The sequence below is a fragment of the Pseudophryne corroboree genome, chromosome 11 (genome assembly GCF_028390025.1).
Source record: "Pseudophryne corroboree isolate aPseCor3 chromosome 11, aPseCor3.hap2, whole genome shotgun sequence".
In the NCBI taxonomy this organism is placed as follows: domain Eukaryota; kingdom Metazoa; phylum Chordata; class Amphibia; order Anura; family Myobatrachidae; genus Pseudophryne; species Pseudophryne corroboree.
The window spans coordinates 167835561-167852850 of record NC_086454.1 but is presented as its reverse complement, the minus strand read 5'-3'; the positions used below and the strand labels follow the sequence as shown (position 1 = coordinate 167852850).

Below are 17290 nucleotides of genomic sequence, written 5' to 3'. Positions count from 1 at the left end.
ACTGTGAGTAAAACAAGTTTAATACCACAGAAGAATAGAGAGATCTATACAAGGAAGGGTTATGGCAAATTACACAGATCTCAGACTAGCTGCTAGCAAGCTTTCTAATGAGAACTATCAAACATGGAAGTTTAAAGTAGAAATGCTATTAACCAGAGATGATTTATGGGATGTTATAAATGCAGACAGACCTGAAGGAGAGGATCAGCAGTGGATTAAGAAGGACAGACAGGCAAGAGCCACTATAAGTTTACTAGTGGAAGATGAACAGCTTATACACATAAGACAAGAGAGTACAGCTAAAGGCATGTGGTGTGCTTTACAGAGAGTGCATGAAGGATCAAGTTTGAACAGCAAACTATTCCTATTAAGAAAATTATATCAAATGAGATTTAATAAAGGCAAGACAATGCAAGAACACATCAGTGCACTACTAGAGATAACCATACAGCTCAGGTCAATGGGAGAAGAAATCAAAAGCAACCACATAGTAGCCATCCTCCTTTGCAGTTTACCAGATACATACAGTGCACTAATAAATGCACTAGAAATGAGACCTGAAGCAGAAATCACACCAGACTTTGTGAAGAACAGGCTCATAGAGGAGTATCAATGCAGAAAGGAGCTTACAGAGTGCAATACTGAAAGTGACACAGAGAAAGCACTTAAAATGGCGGACACTAAGCCACACACCCGGGAAACAAGAGCATGTTTCAGATGCAAGAAAGTGGGTCACCTGAAAAAAGATTGCACCATATGGAAGACAGAGCAGCACAAACCACCAGAAAGATTACACAAACAAAGAGCCAAAGCCACACTTACAGATACAGGAGCACACAATTGGAATGGAACATTTAAAGCGACAGTAACCCAATTATCAGAAAAGTGGTATGTAGACTCAGGAGCGACTAGTCATATGACAAATAACAAGGATTTCTTTACTGAACTTGATTTGAACCATAAAGAAACAATCTACCTAGCAGATGGAACAAATATCATTGCAGAAGGGAAAGGGAATGGTAAATTCCTATGCTCCAAGGGTAATGGCAGCTATGCAGAAATACCCGTAACAGATGTGCTATATGTTCCCAAGCTTGAGGGAGCACTGCTATCAGTAAAGAATCTAGTAGAAAAAGGACTTACTGTAAAGTTTCAGAATAATAAGTGTTTTATCCAAAACGGAAGAGAAACACTAGCTACAGCCAGAATAAAAGAACATTTATACTGTCTGGATATCGCAGCACAGCAGGCAAAGCTGAGTACACAGAAACACGCTGACTGTATTCACAAATGGCATAGAAGATTAGGACACAGACACCCAGATTGCATAAAGGAAATGCAGAAGAGAGACCTAGCCAGGGATCTCAAAGTGTCAGACTGTTCGGAAATGATGAAGTGCCAATGCTGCATAGAAGCAAAAGCAACAAGGACGTCAATTCCTAAGAAAAGTGAAAACAGAGCTTCCAGACCACTAGACCTGGTACATAGTGATGTATGTGGACCTATGAAAACGCGAACCGTAGGAGACAAAAGGTATATGCTGACATTCATTGACGACTACTCCAGGTTCACAGTCACTTATCTAATAAAAAGTAAAGATGAAGTCTTAGAAAAGCTGCAAGACTACGTGACCATGACCAGAAACAGGTTCAAGAGGAATATGCTAACTCTTCGCAGCGACAATGGAGGCGAGTTCACAGGACAGAAAATAGAACGGTACTTAAGAGGACTCGGTATTGAGCATCAGAAGACAGTACCATATACACCAGAGCAAAACGGTGTATCTGAGAGGAAAAACAGATCACTAACAGAAATGATAAGGTGCATGCTTACAGATTCAGGACTACCTGATAAATATTGGGGCGAAGCAGCAGCAACAGCCACCTATCTTCAAAACAGACTACTTTCCAAAGCAGTAAGGAAGACACCATATGAGCTGTGGCACGGTAAGAAACCCAGCTTAAAGCACATTAGAGTTTTTGGATGCAGAGCCTTCGTCTACATTCCTGCTGAAAAACGAAGCAAGTTGCAGAACCGAGCAGAAGAGGGAGTTCTAGTCGGCTATAGTGAACATTCAAAAGGCTACAGAATCTTAAATCCAAGAACTGGAAAAGTAGTTATAAGCAACAGTGTGACATTCATAGAAGAAACACGAGATGATGTCATAACTCCAGTAGACTCTACTGAAGAAGAAGAAAGCACTGAATCCAAAGAAACAGATGAAGTAGAGATCACTCAAGAAGTTGAAGTACAACACAAGACAAATACCAGCGACACTCATGAGAGTGCATCCGAGGGGGTGAGACGCTCTTCAAGAGAAAATAAGGGAAAAGCACCTACACGTTTATCTTACAAAGCAAAAGCCATTAACATACAAGAACCTGCAACATGGGAAGAAATTGCAAATTTTTCTGAAAGAGAAGCACAGAAATGGCTAGGAGCCGCAAAAGAAGAAATGGAATCAATGGAAGACAATCAGACATGGACATTGACCAGACTACCATTAGACAAAAAGGCCATAGGATGTAAATGGACTTTTAAGGTCAAGTATGATTCTGAAGGAAAAATAGAAAGATACAAGGCAAGACTCGTTGCTAAAGGATATTCACAGAAATTTGGAGAAGATTATGATGAAACGTTTGCTCCAGTTGTGAAGCACACTACCATTAGAACCTTACTCCTAACAGCAGCCATAAAGGGTATGCAAGTGAAACATTTCGATGTAAAGACGGCTTTCCTACATGGTGAACTAAAGGAAGATATATACATGGAACAACCACCAGGCTTCGTGAATTCTCAGAACCCAGATCATGTATGTAAACTGAACAAGAGTATATATGGTCTTAAACAAGCAGCAAGAGCATGGAATACAAAGATAAATGGAGTTCTGATAGAAAAGGGATTCGTCAGAAGCAAAGCAGACCCATGTCTCTATACAAAGTTGATAGAGGAAAGATGGTTCTATGTATTAATTTACGTGGACGATTTGCTAGTTTGTTTTGAACAAGAAGGGGACGAAGTTGAATTGTTACAAGAACTAAACCGTCAGTTTGAAACAAAAGACCTCGGCCACATAACGCATTACTTGGGAATGCAAATCTCAAGAGAAGGTGATGGAACATTCACACTAAGTCAGAGATACAAAATTCAGGAAACCATTGAGGAATTTGGTATACAAGATGCAAAGACAGCAAGCACTCCTATGGAGACAAGTTATGAAAAGGAACCAAATGATCAGAGCAACCTGTTAGAGGATAACCATCTATACAGAAAAGCCATAGGAAAATTGCTATACATTGCCACCGTCACCAGACCAGATATCTCCACAGCAGTCGGGATTTTAAGCAGAAAAGTCTCAAAACCAACAAAGATGGATTGGAATGCAGTTAAGAGGGTAATTCGTTACTTAAAGGGAACGATTAACAAGAAGCTTAAGCTCTCAGCAAACACAAGTCACAAGTTAACAGGATATGTTGACGCAGATTGGGCTGGAGACACAAGTGACAGAAAATCCACAAGTGGATATCTATTCTCTATTGGAGAAGGATTAATCAGCTGGACAAGCAAGAAGCAGTCTACCGTAGCACTATCTTCTACAGAAGCTGAATATATCGCAGCAGCTCACGCCAGTCAAGAAGTGGTATGGTTAATGCAACTACTATCAGACCTAGGAATGCCTCAAGAAGAACCTATCAAGATATATGAGGATAATCAAGGATGCCTTGCATTAGCGCAAACAGAAAGAGTGAACCCAAGAACCAAGCACATTGATGTCAAGCATCACTTCCTGAGGGATCTACAGGAACAAGGTCTTATAGAGTTGAACTATTGCCCAACAGAAGATATGACAGCTGATATCATGACTAAGCCTCTTACCAGAGAGAGACATTGGAGACTTACGTCAAAGATGGGTCTAACTGAAGAAACCCAGTCTGTTGAGAAGGGGTGTTAAAATATGTACAACAGACTATGGGTTTGTTTATATGCATGTAGTTACCGTACAGGGGCAGCAGATGGCGCTGTATACTTACAGAGGTGTAGTGTTTGTCTGTTGCATATGTTTGTACTTGTTTGTTTTACCTCACATGTGTGTTCTAGAAAGGTCTCTGAGAGAAGGAGATGAGCTGATGATACTGAAACTTGTTGTTATATTGATCCTGCTATTCAGTACTATATAAAGAAGATATACATCTCAAGTCTCGTTCTGTCTGTATACAAGGTAACTCCTGAGGTGATACTTTATCTATAAGACTTCCCGCTGCACACCTATGGTATCGATCCATCGCACTATGCCAACAATATTTACAAAAATCAGTGATTTAAAAAAAATATTATATGTATGAAAAAGAAGACTTTCTGTCAATCAAGAAATTAAACTGAAGGTCCTAAAACACATCAGGTCCCACCAAAATTTGAACTCGGATCGCTGGATTCAGAGTCCAGAGTGCTAACCATTACACCATGGAACCTCTCTTCTAACACCACAAATACAACTTTCTCTTAGAGTGTGAGATCTTATTTTCTACAAGTTACAGGAATAATAATCAGAGAGATAAGTATTACATTGTATTTACAAAAAAAAGCCATTAGGACCTACCAAATTTTTATACAGATTATAGGTTTCAGAGTCCAGAATTGTTAACAGTACACAATGAAACCTCATTCATATGGTAGCATGTACATTTTTTGTCAGAGTATAAGATTCTTAGTGGATACATTTTATTGGAATTAAATGACAGATAAACCTGTCTCTCAGTGTGTAAGATCTTAATTTATGCAATTTATAGATATTTTCTTTCTCAGAGATATTAACTGTATTGTACTTACAACAAAACCAATATAACCTACCAAGATGTAAATATAGATCATGGATTCAGAGTCCAAAATGTTTACCAATACACCATGAAACCTCATCCATTAGGGAGCATCTAAATATTTTTATAAGAATGTACTCTCAGAGAGATATGAACTGAATGGTACTTACAAAAAACCAATAGGACCTACCAAGATTTAAATACAGATCACTGTATTCAAAGATCAGAGTGGAGTGGTTACCAATACACCAAGAAACCACATTCATTAGGGAACATCTAAACATTTTTTTCTAAAATGTTAGATTCTTAGAAGACACATATTATTGAAGTTATTGTACATATATTAACATCAATGCTTATTTGGATTGCACAGTAAAATTCATATAATTACAAACATTTCTATAACTACCTTTTTTTAGATTTTAGTACATATTTACAATAATCAGTGATTTAAAAAATGTATTATATGTATAAAAAAGAAAAGTTTTTGTCAATCAAGGACTTAAACTGAAGGTACTAAAATGCACCTGTTCCCACCGAGATTTGAACTCAATTTACTGGATTCAGAGTACAGAGTGCTAACCATAACACCATGGAATCTCCCTTCTAATAACACATAGAAAACGTTCTCTCAGAGTGTAAGATCTTAATTTCTACAAGATACAGAAATATTCATTCAGAGAGATATGTACTACATTGTATTTACAAATAAAACCATTAGGACCTACCAATTTCTATATACAGATTATTGGTTTCAGAGTCCAGAATTGTTAACAGTACACCATGAAAGCTCATTCATATGGTGGCATGTAAAAAAATTTCTCACAGTGTAAGATTCTTAGAGGTAACATTTTATTGGAATTATATTACAGATAAACCTGTCTCTCAGTGTGTATGATTCTTAATGAATGCAATTTATAGATATTTTCTTTCTCAGAGATATGAACTGCATAATACTTACAAAAAAACAATAGGACCTACCAAGATGTAAATACAAATCATGGATTCAGAGTCCAAAATGGTTACAAATACACCAGGAAACCTCATTCATGAGGAAGCATTTAAACAGTTTTTATTAGAATGTACTCTCAGAGAAATATAAACTGAACGGTACTTACAAAAAACCAATAGGATCTACCAAGATTTAAATACAGATCACTGGATTCAAAGATCAGAGTGGTTACCAATACACCAAGAAACCTCATTCACAAGGGAGAGCTAAACATTTTTTTCTAAAATGTTAGATTCTTAGAAGACACATTTTATTGCAATTATTGTACATATATTTACATCAACGCTTATTTGGGTTATATAGTAAAATTCATATAATTACATACATTTCTATAACTACCTTTTTTTTAGCTTTTAGTACATATTTACAAAAATCAGTGATTTAAAAAAATTATTATATGTATGAAAAAGAAGATTTTCTGTCAATCAAGAACTTAAACTGAAGGTACACATCAAGTCCCACCGAGATTTGAACTTGGATCGCTGAATTCAGAGTCCAGAGTGCTAACCATTACACCATGGAACCTCTCTTCTAACACCACATATACAACTTTCTCTTAGAGTGTGAGATCTTATTTTCTAAAAGTTACAGGAATAATAATCAGAGAGATAAGTATTACATTGTATTTACAAAAAAAAGCCATTAGGACCTACCAAATTTTTATACAGATTATAGGTTTCAGAGTCCAGAATTGTTAACAGTACACAATGAAACCTCATTCATATGGTAGCATGTACATTTTTTTTGTCAGAGTATAAGATTCTTAGTGGATACATTTTATTGGAATTAAATGACAGATAAACCTGTCTCTCAGTGTAAAAGATTCTTAATTTATGCAATTTATAGATATTTTCTTTCTCAGAGATATTAACTGTATTGTACTTACAACAAAACCAATAGAACCTACCAAGATGTAAATATAGATCATGGATTCAGAGTCCAAAATGTTTACCAATACACCATGAAACCTCATCCATTAGGGAGCATCTAAATATTTTTATAAGAATGTACTCTTAGAGAGATATGAACTGAATGGTACTTACAAAAAACCAATAGGACCTACCAAGATTTAAATACAGATCACTGTATTCAAAGATCAGAGTGGAGTGGTTACCAATACACCAAGAAACCACATTCATTAGGGAACATCTAAACATTTTTTTCTAAAATGTTAGATTCTTAGAAGACACATTTTATTGAAGTTATTGTACATATATTAACATCAATGCTTATTTGGATTACACAGTAACATTCATATAATTACAAACATTTCTATAACTACCTTTTTTTAGATTTTAGTACATTTTTACAATAATCAGTGATTTACAAAAATGTATTATATGTATAAAAAAGAAAAGTTTTTGTCAATCAAGGACTTAAACTGAAGGTACTAAAATGCACCTGGTCCCACTGAGATTTGAACTCAATTTACTGGATTCAGAGTACAGAGTGCTAACCATAACACCATGGAATCTCCCTTCTAATAACACATATAAAACTTTCTCTCAGAGTGTAAGATCTTAATTTCTACAAGATACAGAAATATTCATTCAGAGAGATATGTACTACATTGTATTTACAAATAAAACCATTAGGACCTACCAATTTGTATATACAGATTATTGATTTCAGAGTCCAGAATTGTTAACAGTACACCATGAAAGCTCATTCATATGGTGGCATGTAAAAAAAATTCTCACAGTGTAAAATTCTTAGAGGTTACATTTTATTGGAATTATATTACCGATAAACCTGTCTCTCAGTGTGTATGATTCTTAATTTATGCAATTTATAGATATTTTCTTTCTCAGAGATATGAACTGCATAATACTTACAAAAAAACAATAGGACCTACCAAGATGTAAATACAAATCATGGATTCAGAGTCCAAAATGGTTACAAATACACCAGGAAACCTCATTCATGAGGAAGCATTTAAACAGTTTTTATTAGAATGTACTCTCAGGGAAATATAAACTGAATGGTACTTACAACAAATCAATAGGACCTACCAAGATTTAAAAACAGATCACTGGATTCAAAGGTCAGAGTGGTTACCAATACACCAAGAAACCTCATTCATGAGGGAGAGCTAAACATTTTTTTCTAAAATGTTAGATTCTTAGAAGACACATTTTATTGCAATTATTGTACATATATTTACATCAACGCTTATTTGGGTTATATAGTAAAATTCATATAATTACATACATTTCTATAACTACCTATTTTTAGCTTTTAGTACATATTTACAAAAATCAGTGATTTAAAAAAATTATTATATGTATGAAAAAGAAGACTTTCTGTCAATCAAGAACTTAAACTGAAGGTACTAAAACACATCAGGTCCTACCAAAGTTTGAACTCGGATCGCTGGATTCAGAGTCCAGAGTGCTAACCATTACACCATGGAACCTCTCTTCTAACACCACATATACAACTTTCTCTTAGAGTGTGAGATCTTATTTTCTAAAAGTTACAGGAATAATAATAAGAGAGATAAATATTACATTGTATTTACAAAAAAAAGCCATTAGGACCTACCAAATTTTTATACAGATTATAGGTTTCAGAGTCCAGAATTGTTAACAGTACACAATGAAACCTCATTCATATGGTAGCATGTACATTTTTTTTGTCAGAGTATAAGATTCTTAGTGGATACATTTTATTGGAATTAAATGACAGATACACCTGTCTCTCAGTGTGTAAGATTCTTAATTTATGCAATTTATAGATATTTTCTTTCTCAGAGATATTAACTGTATTGTACTTACAACAAAACCAATAGAACCTACCAAGATGTAAATATAGATCATGGATTCAGAGTCCAAAATGTTTACCAATACACCATGAAACCTCATCCATTAGGGAGCATCTAAATATTTTTATAAGAATGTACTCTCAGAGAGATATGAACTGAATGGTACTTACAAAAAACCAATAGGACCTACCAAGATTTAAATACAGATCACTGTATTCAAAGATCAGAGTGGAGTGGTTACCAATACACCAAGAAACCACATTCATTAGGGAACATCTAAACATTTTTCTAAAATGTTAGATTCTTAGAAGACACATTTTATTGAAGTTATTGTACATATATTAACATAAATGCTTATTTGGATTACACAGTAAAATTCATATAATTACAAACATTTCTATAACTACCTTTTTTTTAGATTTTAGTACATTTTTACAATAATCAGTGATTTTAAAAAAAATTATTATATGTATAAAAAAGAAAAGTTTTTGTCAATCAAGGACTTAAACTGAAGGTACTAAAATGCACCTGGTCCCACCGAGATTTGAACTCAATTTACTGGATTCAGAATACAGAGTGCTAACCATAACACCATGGAATCTCCCTTCTAATAACACATATAAAACTTTCTCTCAGAGTGTAAGATCTTAATTTCTACAAGATACAGAAATATTCATTCAGAGAGATATGTACTACATTGTATTTACAAATAAAACCATTAGGACCTACCAATTTGTATATACAGATAATTGGTTTCAGAGTCCAGAATTGTTAACAGTACACCATGAAAGCTCATTCATATGGTGGCATGTAAAAAAAATTCTCACAGTGTAAAATTCTTAGAGGTTACATTTTATTGGAATTATATTACCGATAAACCTGTCTCTCAGTGTGTATGATTCTTAATTTATGCAATTTATAGATATTTTCTTTCTCAGAGATATGAACTGCATAATACTTAAAAAAAACAATAGGACCTACCAAGATGTAAATACAAATCATGGATTCAGAGTCCAAAATGGTTACAAATACACCAGGAAACCTCATTCATGAGGAAGCATTTAAACAGTTTTTATTAGAATGTACTCTCAGAGAAATATAAACTGAACAGTACTTACAAAAAAACAATAGGACCTACCAAGATTTAAATACAGATCACTGGATTCAAAGATCAGAGTGGCTACCAATACAGAAGGATTTGGTTTGGATCCGCACAGGAAAATTATAGAAATAATGAACATAGATTTGTACAAAGATTGTAGAAAACTGTTCAAGAAACCAACAATACCGAGCTAAATGATCCTTAATAAGGGTATCTCAAAATTATTAGGTGGTTGGTGGTGCTCCCAGAGTCAGTAATAGTCGTATAGGGGAAAGAACAAAGAAAGACTCTGTGTTGGGGCACACTTTGAAATTTAAAATAAATTTATTAAGACTTAACTTTTAATACAATAAAGTATAAAACAAAGAGAGAATTTGATACCGGAAAGTGTTCAAGATACACAAAATATGCATATAATAATAACAAAGTGTGCCCCAACGCAGAGTCTTTCTTTGTTCTTTCCCCTGGTTACCAATACACCAAGAAACCTCATTCACAAGGGAGAGCTAAACATTTTTTTCTAAAATGTTAGATTCTTAGAAGACACATTTTATAGCAATTATTGTACATATATTTACATCAACGCTTATTTGGGTTATATAGTAAAATTCATATAATTACATACATTTCTATAACTACCTTTTTGTACATATTTACAAAAATCAATGATTTAAAACAATTATTATATGTATGAAAAAGAAGACTTTCTGTCAATCAAGAACTTAAACTGAAGGTACTAAAACACATCAGGTCTCACCAAGATTTGAACTCGGATCGCTGGATTCAGAGTCCAGAGTGCTAACCATTACACCATGGAACCCCTCTTCAACACCACATATACAACTTTCTCTTAGAGTGTGAGATCTTATTTTCTACAAGTTACAGGAATAATAATCAGAGAGATAAGTATTACATTGTATTTACAAAAAAAGCCATAGGGACCTACCAAATTTTTATACAGATTATAGGTTTCAGAGTCCAGAATTGTTAACAGTACACAATGAAACCTCATTCATATGGTAGCATGTACATTTTTTGTCAGAGTATAAGATTCTTAGTGGATACATTTTATTGGAATTAAATGACAGATAAACCTGTCTCTCAGTGTGTAAGATTCTTAATTTATGCAATTTATAGATATTTTCTTTCTCAGAGATATTAACTGTATTGTACTTACAACAAAACCAATAGAACCTACCAAGATGTAAATATAGATCATGGATTCAGAGTCCAAAATGTTTACCAATACACCATGAAACCTCATCCATTAGGGAGCATCTAAATATTTTTATAAGAATGTACTCTCAGAGAGATATGAACTGAATGGTACTTACAAAAAACCAATAGGACCTACCAAGATTTAAATACAGATCACTGTATTCAAAGATCAGAGTGGAGTGGTTACCAATACACCAAGAAACCACATTCATTAGGGAACATCTAAACATTTTTTTCTAAAATGTTAGATTCTTAGAAGACACATTTTATTGAAGTTATTGTACATATATTAACATCAATGCTTATTTGGATTGCACAATAAAATTCATATAATTACAAACATTTCTATAACTACCTTTTTTTAGATTTTAGTACATTTTTACAATAATCAGTGATTTAAAAAAATGTTTTATATGTATAAAAAAGAAAAGTTTTTGTCAATCAAGGACTTAAACTGAAGGTACTAAAATGCACCTGGTCCCACTGAGATTTGAACTCAATTTACTGGATTCAGAGTACAGAGTGCTAACCATAAAACCATGGAATCTCCCTTCTAATAACACATATAAAACTTTCTCTCAGAGTGTAAGATCTTAATTTCTACAAGATACAGAAATATTCATTCAGAGAGATATGTAAAACATTGTATTTACAAATAAAACCATTAGGACCTACCAATTTGTATTTACAGATTATTAGTTTCAGATTCCAGAATTGTTAAATGTACACCATGAAAGCTCATTCATATGGTGGCATGTAAAAAAAATTCTCACAGTGTAAAATTCTTAGAGGTTACATTTTATTGGAATTATATTACCGATAAACCTGTCTCTCAGTGTGTATGATTCTTAATTTATGCAATTTATAGATATTTTCTTTCTCAGAGATATGAACTGCATAATACTTACAAAAAAACAATAGGACCTACCAAGATGTAAATACAAATCATGGATTCAGAGTCCAAAATGGTTACAAATACACCATGAAACCTCATTCATGAGGAAGCATTTAAACAGTTTTTATTAGAATGTACTCTCAGGGAAATATAAACTGAACGGTACTTACAAAAAATCAATAGGACCTACCAATATTTAAATACAGATCACTGGATTCAAAGATCAGAGTGGTTACCAATACACCAAGAAACCTCATTCATGAGGGAGAGCTAAACATTTTTTTCTAAAATGTTAGATTCTTAGAAGACACATTTTATTGCAATTATTGTACATATATTTACATCAACGCTTATTTGAGTTATATATTAAAATTCATATAATTACATACATTTCTATAACTACCTATTTTGAGCTTTTAGTACATATTTACAAAAATCAGTGATTTAAAAAAATATTATATGTATGAAAAAGAAGACTTTCTGTCAATCAAGAAATTAAACTGAAGGTACACATCAAGTCCCACCGAGATTTGAACTCGGATCGCTGAATTCAAAGTCCAGAGTGCTAACCATTACACCATGGAACCTCTCTTCTAACACCACATATACAACTTTCTCTTAGAGTGTGAGATCTTATTTTCTAAAAGTTACAGGAATAATAATCAGAGAGATAAGTATTACATTGTATTTACAAAAAAAAAGCCATTAGGACCTACCAAATTTTTATACAGATTATAGGTTTCAGAGTCCAGAATTGTTAACAGTACACAATGAAACCTCATTCATATGGTAGCATGTACATTTTTTTGTCAGAGTATAAGATTCTTAGTGGATACATTTTATTGGAATTAAATGACAGATAAACCTGTCTCTCAGTGTGTAAGATTCTTAATTTATGCAATTTATAGATATTTTCTTTCTCAGAGATATTAACATTATTGTACTTACAACAAAACCAATAGAACCTACCAAGATGTAAATATAGATCATGGATTCAGAGTCCAAAATGTTTACCAATACACCATGAAACCTCATCCATTAGGGAGCATCTAAATATTTTTATAAGAATGTACTCTTAGAGAGATATGAACTGAATGGTACTTACAAAAAACCAATAGGACCTACCAAGATTTAAATACAGATCACTGTATTCAAAGATCAGAGTGGAGTGGTTACCAATTCACCAAGAAACCACATTCATTAGGGAACATCTAAACATTTTTTTCTAAAATGTTAGATTCTTAGAAGACACATTTTATTGAAGTTATTGTACATATATTAACATCAATGCTTATTTGGATTACACAGTAAAATTCATATAATTACAAACATTTCTATAACTACCTTTTTTTAGATTTTAGTACATTTTTACAATAATCAGTGATTTAAAAAAATGTATTATATGTATAAAAAAGAAAAGTTTTTGTCAATCAAGGACTTAAACTGAAGGTACTAAAATGCACCTGGTCCCACTGAGATTTGAACTCAATTTACTGGATTCAGAGTACAGAGTGCTAACCATAACACCATGGAATCTCCCTTCTAATAACACATATAAAACTTTCTCTCAGAGTGTAAGATCTTAATTTCTACAAGATACAGAAATATTCATTCAGAGAGATATGTAAAACATTGTATTTACAAATAAAACCATTAGGACCTACCAATTTGTATATACAGATTATTGGTTTCAGAGTCCAGAATTGTTAACAGTACACCATGAAAGCTCATTCATATGGTGGCATGTAAAAAAAATTCTCACAGTGTAAAATTCTTAGAGGTTACATTTTATTGGAATTATATTACCGATAAACCTGTCTCTCAGTGTGTATGATTCTTAATTTATGCAATTTATAGATATTTTCTTTCTCAGAGATATGAACTGCATAATACTTACAAAAAAACAATAGGACCTACCAAGATGTAAATACAAATCATGGATTCAGAGTCCAAAATGGTTACAAATACACCAGGAAACCTCATTCATGAGGAAGCATTTAAACAGTTTTTATTAGAATGTACTCTCAGGGAAATATAAACTGAACGGTACTTACAAAAAATCAATAGGACCTACCAAGATTTAAATACAGATCACTGGATTGAAAGATCAGAGTGGTTACCAATACACCAAGAAACCTCATTCATGAGGGAGAGCTAAACATTTTTTTCTAAAATGTTAGATTCTTAGAAGACACATTTTATTGCAATTATTGTACATATATTTACATCAACGCTTATTTAGGTTATATAGTAAAATTCATATAATTACATACATTTCTATAACTACCTATTTTGAGCTTTTAGTACATATTTACAAAAATCAGTGATTTAAAAAAATATTATATGTATGAAAAAGAAGACTTTCTGTCAATCAAGAAATTAAACTGAAGGTACTAAAACACATCAGGTCCCACAAAAATTTGAACTCGGATCGCTGGATTCAGAGTCCAGAGTGCTAACCATTACACCATGGAACCTCTCTTCTAACACCACATATACAACTTTCTCTTAGAGTGTGAGATCTTATTTTCTACAAGTTACAGGAATAATAATCAGAGAGATAAGTATTACATTGTATTTACAAAAAAAGCCAGTAGGACCTACCAAATCTTTATACAGATTATAGGTTTCAGAGTCCAGAATTGTTAACAGTACACAATGAAACCTCATTCATATGGTAGCATGTACATTTTTTTGTCAGAGTATAAGATTCTTAGTGGATACATTTTATTGGAATTAAATGACAGATAAACCTGTCTCTCAGTGTGTAAGATTCTTAATTTATGCAATTTATAGATATTTTCTATCTCAGAGATATTAACTGTATTGTACTTACAACAAAACCAATAGAACCTACCAAGATGTAAATATAGATCATGGATTCAGAGTCCAAAATGTTTACCAATACACCATGAAACCTCATCCATTTGGGAGCATCTAAATATTTTTATAAGAATGTACTCTCAGAGAGATATGAACTGAATGGTACTTACAAAAAAACAATAGGACCTACCAAGATTTAAATACAGATCACTGTATTCAAAGATCAGAGTGGAGTGGTTACCAATACACCAAGAAACCACATTCATTAGGGAACATCTAAACATTTTTTTCTAAAATGTTAGATTCTTAGAAGACACATTTTATTGAAGTTATTGTACATATATTAACATCAATGCTTATTTGGATTGCACAGTAAAATTCATATTATTACAAACATTTCTATAACTACTTTTTTTTAGATTTTAGTACATTTTTACAATAATCAGTGATTTAAAAAAATGTTTTATATGTATAAAAAAGAAAAGTTTTTGTCAATCAAGGACTTAAACTGAAGGTACTAAAATGCACCTGGTCCCACTGAGATTTGAACTCAATTTACTGGATTCAGAGTACAGAGTGCTAACCATAAAACCATGGAATCTCCCTTCTAATAACACATATAAAACTTTCTCTCAGAGTGTAAGATCTTAATTTCTACAAGATACAGAAATATTCATTCAGAGAGATATGTAAAACATTGTATTTACAAATAAAACCATTAGGACCTACCTATTTATATTTACAGATTATTAGTTGCAGATTCCAGAATTGTTAAATGTACACCATGAAAGCTCATTCATATGGTGGCATGTAAAAAAATTTCTCACAGTGTAAGATTCTTAGAGGTTACATTTTATTGGAATTATATTACCGATAAACCTGTCTCTCAGTGTGTATGATTCTTAATTTATGCAATTTATAGATATTTTCTTTCTCAGAGATATGAACTGCATAATACTTACAAAAAAACAATAGGACCTACCAAGATGTAAATACAAATCATGGATTCAGAGTCCAAAATGGTTACAAATACACCAGGAAACCTCATTCATGAGGAAGCATTTAAACAGTTTTTATTAGAATGTACTCTCAGGGAAATATAAACTGAACGGTACTTACAAAAATTCAATAGGACCTACCAAGATTTAAATACAGATCACTGGATTCAAAGATCAGAGTGGTTACCAATACACCAAGAAACCTCATTCATGAGGGAGAGCTAAACATTTTTTTCTAAAATGTTAGATTCTTACAAGACACATTTTATTGCAATTATTGTACATATATTTACATCAACGCTTATTTGGGTTATATAGTAAAATTCATATAATTACATACATTTCTATAACTACCTATTTTGAGCTTTTAGTACATATTTGTTGAAATATGTACAACAGACTATGGGTTTGTTTATATGCATGTAGTTACCGTACAGGGGCAGCAGATGGCGCTGTATACTTACAGAGGTGTAGTGTTTGTCTGTTGCATATGTTTGTACTTGTTTGTTTTACCTCACATGTGTGTTCTAGAAAGGTCTCTGAGAGAAGGAGATGAGCTGATGATACTGAAACTTGTTGTTATATTGATCCTGCTATTCAGTACTATATAAAGAAGATATACATCTCAAGTCTCGTTCTGTCTGTATACAAGGTAACTCCTGAGGTGATACTTTATCTATAAGACTTCCCGCTGCACACCTATGGTATCGATCCATCGCACTATGCCAACAGGTTATGGGCCCAGACTGGAGTCTATACAAGATAAAGTTTTCAGGAGTGCATCCTAAGCAGCATCCAGATCACGAGTCGCACTGCAAGTCCCAGCAGGCGCAGACAGCAGACTGTGTAACGCACACAAGAAACAACCCAGGAGAACCTTGGAAAGAAAACTGTGAGTAAAACAAGTTTAATACCACAGAAGAATAGAGAGATCTATACAAGGAAGGGTTATGGCAAATTACACAGATCTCAGACTAGCTGCTAGCAAGCTTTCTAATGAGAACTATCAAACATGGAAGTTTAAAGTAGAAATGCTATTAACCAGAGATGATTTATGGGATGTTATAAATGCAGACAGACCTGAAGGAGAGGATCAGCAGTGGATTAAGAAGGACAGACAGGCAAGAGCCACTATAAGTTTACTAGTGGAAGATGAACAGCTTATACACATAAGACAAGAGAGTACAGCTAAAGGCATGTGGTGTGCTTTACAGAGAGTGCATGAAGGATCAAGTTTGAACAGCAAACTATTCCTATTAAGAAAATTATATCAAATGAGATTTAATAAAGGCAAGACAATGCAAGAACACATCAGTGCACTACTAGAGATAACCATACAGCTCAGGTCAATGGGAGAAGAAATCAAAAGCAACCACATAGTAGCCATCCTCCTTTGCAGTTTACCAGATACATACAGTGCACTAATAAATGCACTAGAAATGAGACCTGAAGCAGAAATCACACCAGACTTTGTGAAGAACAGGCTCATAGAGGAGTATCAACGCAGAAAGGAGCTTACAGAGTGCAATACTGAAAGTGACACAGAGAAAGCACTTAAAATGGCGGACACTAAGCCACACACCAGGGAAACAAGAGCATGTTTCAGATGCAAGAAAGTGGGTCACCTGAAAAAAGATTGCACCATATGGAAGACAGAGCAGCAC

The 17290-nt window shown here is 33.4% G+C and overlaps 3 non-coding genes across 3 annotated transcripts; all 3 read right to left on the bottom strand.

Annotated features, from left to right (window-relative positions):
- Nucleotides 1-4397: 4397 nt before the first annotated feature.
- TRNAQ-CUG (transfer RNA glutamine (anticodon CUG)) lies at nt 4398-4469 on the bottom strand. Its single transcript has one exon. It is a non-coding gene; the product is annotated as a tRNA-Gln (tRNA).
- A 5971-nt stretch (nt 4470-10440) lies between these two features.
- On the bottom strand, nt 10441-10512 carry TRNAQ-CUG (transfer RNA glutamine (anticodon CUG)). The gene has a single exon. It is a non-coding gene; the product is annotated as a tRNA-Gln (tRNA).
- Nucleotides 10513-12320: 1808 nt separating this feature from the next.
- Nucleotides 12321-12392, bottom strand: TRNAQ-UUG (transfer RNA glutamine (anticodon UUG)). Its single transcript has one exon. It is a non-coding gene; the product is annotated as a tRNA-Gln (tRNA).
- Nucleotides 12393-17290: the final 4898 nt, after the last annotated feature.